Source organism: Accipiter gentilis, unplaced genomic scaffold, assembly GCF_929443795.1.
Source record: "Accipiter gentilis unplaced genomic scaffold, bAccGen1.1, whole genome shotgun sequence".
In the NCBI taxonomy this organism is placed as follows: Eukaryota; Metazoa; Chordata; class Aves; order Accipitriformes; family Accipitridae; genus Astur; species Astur gentilis.
The window spans coordinates 213,845-223,620 of record NW_026060790.1 but is presented as its reverse complement, the minus strand read 5'-3'; the positions used below and the strand labels follow the sequence as shown (position 1 = coordinate 223,620).

Here is a 9,776-nt window from a genome sequence, read left to right as displayed (position 1 = left end):
CCCAGCCCTTCCTGCTCTCTCTTGGCCAGATCTGTGCTGCTCTGCCTTGGCTTTGCCCAGGGAGGAAGACAATACCCTGGACATCATTCGAGCCTTCCTCAGGAGCAGACCAAAGGTATCCGTGGCCACTTCTATGAGGCTGTGCCCGTGTCTCCCAGCCTGTCTTTCGGCCCCTGTCCCGTGCTCAGGAGGTGCTGGGGGCTGTGCTGGGCCCCCCACCTGGCTGTCTCTCCCCCCTGACACTGTCTGTCTGTCTGTCTCCTCCCTGGCTGGCAGCAAGAGGCCCAGAAGCTGAGGTTTCTGGCCTCCATCTGCACCGTCTGCAGCACCACCAGCGTGGACTCCGCTGCGTGGGACATGCTTTACTTCTGCCAGCCGGAGGTGGTGGAGACCATCGAGGTGAGGGGACGGCCAGTCAGGCTGAGGCAGGGGCAGGGGCAGGGGCAGGGGCAGCAGGCAGCGACACAGCCCCGGGGGCAGATGAGAGCTTGGCCAGGCAGGGGGGTTGCGGATGAGCACTGCTCCAGGTCTCCATCCTTGGAGATGCTCCAAAGCCACCTGGGCGGCCTGGCTGGATGTTTGCAGGTCCCTTGGCCAGCCTGTGGCTCTGTGACGGGCACAGCCCTTCCAGCCATGGGGCTTGGGACCACTGGGTGCCAGGATGGGGGCACCTGGGCTCTGCCAGCCCCACAGGCTCTTGCTGGGCGAAGGAAACTGCCCCATCCTGAGCTGTCCCACGCTGCTGTGCTCCCCAGGTGCTGCTGCAAGAGGAGCCCGCTGGCCCCCAGGGCATTATGGTGCAGCAGCAAGCCATGCTGGCCATCATCTCCATGAGGTACCTGCCCCAGCCCCCAGCTTGGTGGCCCCGATGGCACCGGTCCCAGGTGGGGGGCATCCCCAGTCCTGGGTCTGAGAGGGAGGCAGAGAACAGGGCAGGGGGTGCCACAGGGTTTTCCCCGCAAAGGCAAGTGCCAGTGTGATGGAGGGTTGAGGGGTCCCCCATGGCATGGGGCTCAGCTCAGGTCTCTAAGCCCAGGGTCTGCCTCCTCCTCTGTCCCCGCAGCAGAGCGGGGCTGCTTCTGCAGGAGAAGAAGAACAGCCTCCTGTATGCCTGCTTCTGCAACATCTTCCACCTGCCTCCTCAGGAGGACACTCAGGGCCCTGATGCTTCACTCTACTCCAAGGTGTGCCAGGGGGTGAACCATGGGGAGTTCCCTGGCTGCGAGGCCCCTTCCTGGGCACCGCAGGGCCACGGCCGTCCCCTGCCAGGCTTCCAGGGCTGCCCCCAAGACTCTGTCCCCCTCACAGACCCTGGCCACGATGGACAGCATGCTGCAGGTGCTGGTACGCAGTGCCGGCACCCTTGGCATCGTGGAGCTGCAGAACATCTTGGAGGTCTGACCTTGGCACAGGGTCCCCATGGGCAGTGACCCCTGGCTTGAGCGGTGCCCACCCCCAGCACCTGGTGCAAGGAGGGGGGCAGGGAATGTCTCTCCTTACCAGCCATGCCCCCCCCCCACCCCCCTGCCTCCTGGCTCCCGCCAGAGCCCCTTCTCCTGCCCCAGCCCACGCCACCTCTGCAGCCTTGCCCGCTGCCCGTCCTCCCCAACACTGCCTCCCAGATGGACCTGCCTGTCTGGCAAGGGGAGCCCAGCCCTGGGGCTTTCCCCCTCCAGCTTCACCATGGGCCATATCCCAGAGCCCCCACCACAGGTCCCCAGTGAGGTGGTCACCCCAAAGCCTTGGAGTCCTTGGGTGGGAGGCAGAGGGATGTTTTTTGGTGGGGAGTGAATGGAAGGCAGCAGAGGCAGCAGCAGAAGCGGGATGCAGTGACCTGCCTGCCCGCAGCAGGTTGCTGTGAGGGGCAAGAAGGACACATGCCCCATACCAGGCACTGCGCCAGAGCAAGCCTGGCTGTGCCATGCTGTGCCATGCCACCTCCCTGGCACACCAGCAGCTTTTCTCCTCCCAGCTGCTGCTGCCCTTCACCGATTCCCAGCTGGCAGAGGTGCAGGAGAGGGCCATGGCACGGATCGCCAGGCTGGTGAACTTCATCACCACCTACTCCCTGCCACAGGTACCGAGCTCCTGGTCTGGGCAGCCCCAGTGCCCTGTCCCTGTGCCCCTGAGCCCCGGCACCTCCCAGGGAAGCTGGGCACCCAGCCAGCAGGTCGGGAGCAGGGGTCTTTGCCCTGCCCCTGTCCTGTCGATGCTCTCTCCCAGGGCAGGGCAGGGCAGGGCAGGGCAGGGCTGCCCCGGGCATCGATGCTCTCTCCCAGGGCAGGGCAGGGCAGGGCAGGGCAGGGCTGCCCCGGGCACAGGCAGGAACCTGGGTCCGGCAGCCCTGCCCTGCTCTTGGCTGCTGCCTAGCTGCTCTGGGAGCAGCTGGGGCTCCCGTTGTGCTCACACTGCCTCTCTTCCCCCAGGTCTGCCCCTGCTTTGCCCAAGCCACAGTCCGCAGGCATCAGTGCTCCAAGACACATCAGTTTGTAATGCTGGGGAAGCTGGTGGGGCACCTCACCCTCTGTTGCACCTGCAAGGACAAGGGGATGCGTCCTGAGGCTGCAGAAGCTCTCTATCACCTGCACACATTTGTCCTGCAGCAGAGAAGTAAGACAAGCTGTGTCAGGCTGGATCCCCCAGGCATGGGCAGTCAGGGGCCACTCTCCTTGACGAGAGAAAGCCTTATCCAACCTGCCTGCCTGCCTGCAGTCTGAAAAGTCATTTTGCCTTGCCCCCGCTCACAATAGCCCTGGACCCTCCCTGGGTATCTGCTGGTGCCCTTTTTCTTTGCCAGCAACTTTTCTGCCCAATGCTCTCAGACTGCACTTCCACTTCTGCACCCTCTCTCTAAGCACCCCGTTTTTGCTCCCCCCCAGGCAGGTGGCCCTGGCTGCATGGCACAGAGCAGCTGCAGCTCCAGGAGGACTGGCAAGCAATGAAGCCCTGGCAGCTTTTGAAAATCAGCCACACCCGCAAAATCTTCTTGGTAAGAAGTGCCTTTGGCTCAGTGTGAGTGAAGGGACACCCGATGCGTGGGGATGACAGGGGCTCATGCTGTTCCTGAGCAGGGGCTAGGCAAAGGCCCTCAGGGAGCTTCAGTCCCCTGCGGGACCCTGATGCCCACCATCAGTCTCCTCCCCAGCGCAGCCTGGCTCCGTGCCCCGCTCTCACTGCACAGTCAAGATGCTCTGGGTGATGCTCTGGGTGAGGCAACAAATCTCCCCTCCTCTCCTTCATCCTGCAGATGTTCACAAAATACCTCCAGTCCTCCGACCAGGCAGACATCATCCTCATGGCTATCAAGAGCTTGAGACACCCAAGCGCCTACAGCATCAGGCTGGCTGCCCACATGGTGGATGTCCTTGTGGCGGACCGTGCCTTCCAGCCGGGGCAGGTGAATAGCCCATGGGTGGCACAGCTGATGCTCCAGCCCACTGGGGGACTGTTCCTCCCCTGGCTCTGTGCCTGGCTAGCACTGATGCCGTCTCGAGCTGGCATACCGCACTAGGAACGGAAGCAGCTCCCAGTAGGAGCTGGGGAAATGGCCGCGCTCACCATGCTGACATCCCCACTCCCACCCGTGTCTCCCCTCCAGGTGCTGAACGTCGTGTGGGCCATCTACAGAAGCCGGCCCTCCGTCAGGGCGGTGGTAGCCCGCAAAAGCCTGGACAGGGCCCTGGTGGTGCTTGTGCGCAAACACCCCAGGGAGTTGGTGGCCAGCCTGCTGCAGTGCTCCCCGACATGCACCCGGTAAGGGGACCACCAGCCTTTGGGGGCTCCTCTCACACTAGGAGAGGGGCCCCAAGACCCTCCCGAGGGATTTCAGCCCGGCCATCCTCTGGGGTGTCCCTGCTGACAGAGCCCCGTGTCCCTGCAGTGTCGCCAGGGCCATGTGGAGGGCGATGATGTCTGACCTCCGGGCTGCGGACAAGGTGCTGAGGGAGCTGCTCAGCTTGCTGGTGAACCAGTCACTGCGCAAGACCTCCACCTCCACCAAGGACAACCCGCGCATCCTCTCCCTGGCTGTGAGTTGCTGGACGAAGCCTTGCTGACCTCCGGGGCTGATCTCAGCTGTCCGGGGCCCCTGCTCCCCTTCCCTGCCCGCCCCAAGGCTTGACCTCCCCAGGGATGAGGGGACATCTTAGCGTCCGGGTGTCTTCTGCAGGCAACCAGGGCGATAAGCGAGATCCTCCTGCAGTCTGTCTGCCTGTGGCAGGTGGAGGCAATTTTCCCCCAGCTTTTCCTGGCGCTGCTTTTCCAAGCGTCATTCACCACGGAGCTGACGCTGCAGGAAGTGCACATCTTCTGGACGGAGCACCGACAGGATCAGCTCACTCCCATCAGGTGCTCCATCCCTTTCCTCTCATCCCTGCCAACCACCCGGAGCCAAGCCAGGGTGGGAGCTAAGCATTTCTCCTTGTGCAGGTCTGCGGTGCAGTCCATGAAAGTGCTGCTCTGCAGCATGGGTTTTGAGAACCAGGTACTGGCCATCGAGGCGCAGGGTGGCTGGGACACCCTGCTCAGCTCCCAGACCCACCTCATGGGAGTGCGCATTATCGCCAGGTGAGAGCCCCTTCTCCCTGCTCCTTGGGGACAGGGTACCCCATGCCACCCCCTCCCTTGGGGCTGATGGCAGTGGGGTCCCCATTACTTGGAGAAAGTGGTACAGACTGGCGATGTCCAGGCTGGTGCAAACCCCCAAAAGATGTGCCTGCCTGGCTCAGGCCTGACAGTGCCTCCTTCCCCGTCAGGGAGATGATGAAGATGCCAAGGCGCCTGCGCTCCGCCATCTTCTGCCATCTGGTAGAGCTCCTCAGGACAGAGGACCCCACCTGGCAGATGGTCGCTATGGTCTTCTTCATTGAGGTGAGCCTGATGGCACCACTCCAAGCTCCCCCCGATGCTCGGTTCTCCCATGCCCACCACTGTGGGGAAAGCTGGGGCAGTGGGTGGGCTCTGGTTGGTACCATGGAGGAGCAGATGAGCAAGCAATGTGCTGTGGTGTGGGGCACGGGGACTCTCTGCAATCCCTGCTGCCTCTCTCTGTCTGGGCTTGGTCTTGCCCTGCGTCCTTGTCCTGAGCTGATGGTTGGAGCCAGCACCACACCTCAGCAGCTCCCACTGCCTGTGTTTCAGATGCTGGACTTTACCAACATCAGTGAAGAGCTGGTCCGTGCCCTGGAAATCTTCCCCATTTATCTGCAGAGCCAGTGCCTGGGGATGCCCAGCCTGGTGCTCAGGGCCATCCTCAGGCTCACTGAGAGGCCTGACACAGTGAGTAGGGGGCAGCCGGGACAGCAGCCCAGGGTGGAACAGTGGGTAACGTGGCAGCTCAGGCTTTCCTGGGCATTGTGGGCTGTGCTGGCTGCTGCCAGCTCTCCTGCCTCCCCGGCCCTCTGCCCCATGGCTGTGCCATGCCAAGGAGAGAAGCAGCAGTGCTGACGGGAACGGGCTCCCACTGCCAGCACGTCCCAGCAGGGATGCTGGCGGCAGAGCAACCGGCCTGAGCGTGGGGTCTGCAGGGCCTGGCCATGAGGTGTTGAGCCCCAGGGTGAAACACAGCAGCCATGGCAGGGGCTGCTGGCAGCTTGGGCAGCTTTCCAGGCAGCGCCAGTCACCCACCAGCCTATCCAGGGGGGTCTGGTGGAGAAGGGGGCAGCCGAAGGGCTGGCAAGGAGCCAGTGCTGTCTGTCCTCCCCCTCTGTGCCCTGCTCTTCCCATGGGCATGCTGGTGAGCCCTGTCTGCCGGGACCTTGCCCTCGTAACCTGCACTGCCTGCAGAGAACCCAGTGGGGAGGCCGGTGTTCGTGGAGAGGGTTTTCACCCCTGTGATCGGTGGCTCCTTTACAAAAAGGAGGTGGCATGTCTCACACAGGAAAGGAAAGCCCTTATCCTGCTGCCGTACGTTATGGACCAGCTGCTGGATGATGACAGTGATGCCAGCGCCGCGGCCCTGCCCGTGCTTGGCAACATGCTCTGGCTGCTGGAGGGGAAGAGACTCAGCCTCACTGCCCTGGCACTGGCTGGAAAGCTCCTGCTGCTTTTCAACAATGTAAGGCTGGGGGAGAGCCCCATGTCCCCCTTCCTGGGCACCTCCATTCACGCCTCCCACTGCAGCCCCTGTGCTCTGCAGGGGGATGCTTTGCCCTGCAGTCCCCAGACCCCATTGCTGCCCTTGGTGGCTCCGTGCTGTGTCACAAACCCCCCACCAAGGACTCACTCCGGCTCGGCCTCCCTGCCGCAGCGGGGGACAGTGGTGGCAGGATGGCAGCAGGCGTGCTGAGCCCCACCAATGCACACCCTGCTCTGGCAGCATCCTCCAGCCTTCTGCAGGGCCTCCCTCTCTGGCCCTCAGCCCCGGAGACCCCAGTCTCCCTGGGCAGACCATCTGCCTGCCGCAGCTCGCTGCCTTTTGCAGCAGGGCTGCCTGCAGCCATTTTGGGGATGTCTGTCTCCATGTCAGCCCCTTGCTTGCCATGGGCTTGTGGCTGAGGTCCTCCTCCCCTCTTCCCCCAGGAGCTGGACACGGTGCGGGAGCTCTCCATCCATCTCTTCCAAATTGCAATGGGGCTCGTGGTGGGTGCTGAAAAGAAGAAGATGAAGAAGGTGGTGTGGGACAGCCTGCTGCCGCTGCTCTTTCACCTGCATGACCAGGACGAGAGTGTGGCCAAGGTGGGATTCCCAACCTGACTGGTCCTTTGGGGAGGGCAATGCTGACACTGCACTGTGAGGTCTAGCTTGTTGAGTCCCTAGGAACAGGCAGAGCCCCCCTCCCTGCCCACTGCTGCCTTTTTCCTCCTGCTGCCTGGTGGATGGGCAGGTGGGTCCCTTTCCCACCCAGCTCCCTCCACACAGCCCCTGGCATGGGTCCCTGCAGCCCCAGAGACTGGACTACGGCTCCGCAGCAGCCTGGGGCCACCAAAGCTGAAACGCTGAAGCCCCGACAGGCTTCCAGCCAGAGAGGGTGGCTGCCCTCCTCTTCCCCTGGGGTGCTGAACCTGCTGGCAGCATCAGTCCCCAGCTGGTGCGTCTTCCCTGCATGGGCCAGGACAGGCTCTGAGCCCCACCAGGAGGGAGGACACAGGGTCCTGTGCCCCCCATGGTGGTGGTAGCATCTGTGCTGCTCACCAGGCCTCCCAGGAAGCCCTCCGCAGCGCTGGCCAGTTCCTGAAGTGGAGGCAGCTGGTGCGACCGGCCGAGACGGCGCAGGCATGGAGGATCTGCGAGTGCTTGGTAAGCATAGCCCGAACACCCCTGGGATCTGCCCTGGGTAAGCCCTGCCCGTGCCCAGCAGAGGGGACCAAGGGCAGTGTCCCCACAGCTGCATGCACCCTCCTGGAACAGGCTCTGCTCCAGGCTGTCCTCACCTCCGGGGTCCCAAAGGGGACCCCGCCACCAGGATGGCACCCTAGCATTGCCTGGGAGCCCTCTGCTCCCTCCAAACCCCAATGCGGAGAGCGGAGAGCTGGGAATGTCCTGCTGGGGAGAAGAAGGGTGGTCCTTGGTGGAGGGATGGCCCAACGGGGGGGCCATCTCTGTGCCAACTCTGCACCCTTCTCTCCAGCTGGCCAGGAAGAGGAGCAGGGCCACGTACTACCTGTGGAAGAGCCAGACCTACCTGCGGAGCCCGCAGGAGTCCCTGCGGCTGGAGGCTGTCAGGTTCATCGGTGAGCCCCTAGCCCCAGGGTCCCTTTCTCTGCCAGGGTCCCTGTGTCCCAGTGCAGGACCTGTGGGGCACCCCTTCACTCTCTCCCACTCCTGCCTGTACAGGTAGGGCTGGCAGGAGGCTCATCCATCCCCTCCCCGATGCTGCACCCTGGGGTCAGCCCTCCCCAGGGAGCTGTGTGGCCAGACAGGCTGGCTGGTGGGTCCCTGATGGCCAGTGGGTCCCTGACATGCTGTGTCCCCCCAGGACTCCTTGGACGGGATGTGGATGAGCACAAGAACGAGCACAAGTACATCAGAGAGAGTGAGTGAGGGCAGCGGGGAGGAGGAAGGACCTTGGCATGGAGCTCCCCCCCCAGCCTGGGCAAGGGGGGCTCTGCTCCCAGCACATCTGTGGGAAGAGGGGTGTTTCGGGAGGGGCGTATTCCTAACCAGCAGCTTCCAGCTGAGCCATCTGCCCCCTGGTTCCCTCCTGGCCCTGGGAATCGTGAGGTGCAATGTGCCCTGCCTGGAAGGGATATGGGGCTGTCACCTCACCTCTGCTGCTTTGTCCCCACAGTCCTTCAAGGCCCAAGCAAAGACACCAGCCCCTTGGTCTCCTCCCTGGCAACTCAGACACTCCTCATCCTGGGACGAGGAAGGCTGAAGTCGAGGTTTAACCTACCACGGCTGAGTTTACAGATGACAAGGGCACGGATGAGGTCACACTCAGTTCCCAGCGAGGACTCTGCTCAGGCAGAGACAACGCTGGAGCCCCAGCCCTAGGATGCTCTGCAGGCTGGGGTATCTCCTCTTCCTGAGGTCTAACAGGAAAGGAGACACCTCAGCTGGAGGAGGACCCGGCAGCCTCCGGAGAGTGGCAGGACAGCCACTCTTTCCAGTGGTCTAGGACAACGCCTGTCCACGCGCTTCATCTTTGCCACAAAGCACCAGCTGCTCTGCTGGGCTGTTGAAACAGAGGGAAGGAGAAGGCCACGCCAAAGCTGAAGCCAAAGTTGAAACTGAAGCCTTCCCTCCCCTCTGCGGGGCCACGCCGGGGCGAATCCCTTTTTCTGCCTCCCACCGTCCAAGGATCCTGTGCTGCTTTGGGCTGACGTGGCCGAGCTCGGGAGCTACAAAGCCACCAATGCTCTGACTCCAGCAGCATCCTCCCCTCCACGTCCCCAGCAGGAAGGGCAGCTCTGCCTCCTGCCCGCACCGCAAGCTGCGCAGCCACTCCTGCCTGGGGATGTCAGAAGTCACAAGAGCCAGCAGGCCCGGGGGAGTTGTGGTAGCAGAGGGCCCTGCTTGCCACAGCACTTTGCCATCTCCTTCTCCAGGTTCGGGCACCAGGATGTCATCACGGGGCTGGACAGCCTGAGCCGGGAGTGCTGTGTGACGGCAGGGGGCCGGGACGGTACCGTGCGGCTCTGGAAGATCCCGGAGGAGTCGCAGCTTGTGTTTTACGGGCACCAGTAGGTCTGGGGCGGGAGAGGGGGCTGCAGGCAGGGGGAGGCAGGGGGGTCAGGCTGGGGCAGCGGTGTGCAGGTGCCAAGCATCACTAGGAGCCTGCCGGCACTGTGGGGATGCTGATGCCCCGGTGAGCCCTTGTCTCCTAAATAGGATCCCAAAGCATGCTCATAACTGATGGCAGTTGCCCCTTCTCTTCACAGGGGCTCCATCGATTGTATCCAGTTCATCAGTGAGGAGCACATGGTGTCAGGCGCCGATGACGGGTGAGCACAGGGCCGGGGTGGTGCCTGGGGTGCGCAGGCGGTGCCCCCCTCGGCCCCCTCGCCCCTTCCCTCCCTGGCAGGTCCCTAGCCCTGTGGGGGCTAACGAAAAAGAAGCCGCTGGCACTGGCCCGGCAGGCACATGGCATGCAGGATGCCCAGGGCCTGCAGCAGCCATACTGGATCTCAGCAGTGGCCGCCCTGCGCAACAGGGACCTCCTGGCTACAGGTGTGTGGCAGCTGCTTTGGAGTGGGGGTGTGGAGAGGGGGGCGTCCTGCTCCCTTACCTGGGTGGGAGTGCATGGCAGTCTTCTCTCTCTGCCCCAGGCTCCCACAGCGCCAGCGTGAAGCTCTGGAAGTGCGGTGAGGGATTTCGGAAGCTGGAGCCCCTCTGGG

The 9,776-nt window shown here is 63.4% G+C and overlaps 1 long non-coding RNA gene across 1 annotated transcript; it reads left to right on the top strand.

Annotated features, from left to right (window-relative positions):
• Positions 1-7,586: 7,586 nt before the first annotated feature.
• LOC126036686 (uncharacterized) lies at positions 7,587-8,366 on the top strand. Its single transcript, XR_007505229.1, has 3 exons — positions 7,587-7,670; positions 7,916-7,972; positions 8,228-8,366. It is a non-coding gene; the product is annotated as an uncharacterized LOC126036686 (long non-coding RNA).
• The last annotated feature ends 1,410 nt before the right edge of the window (positions 8,367-9,776 follow it).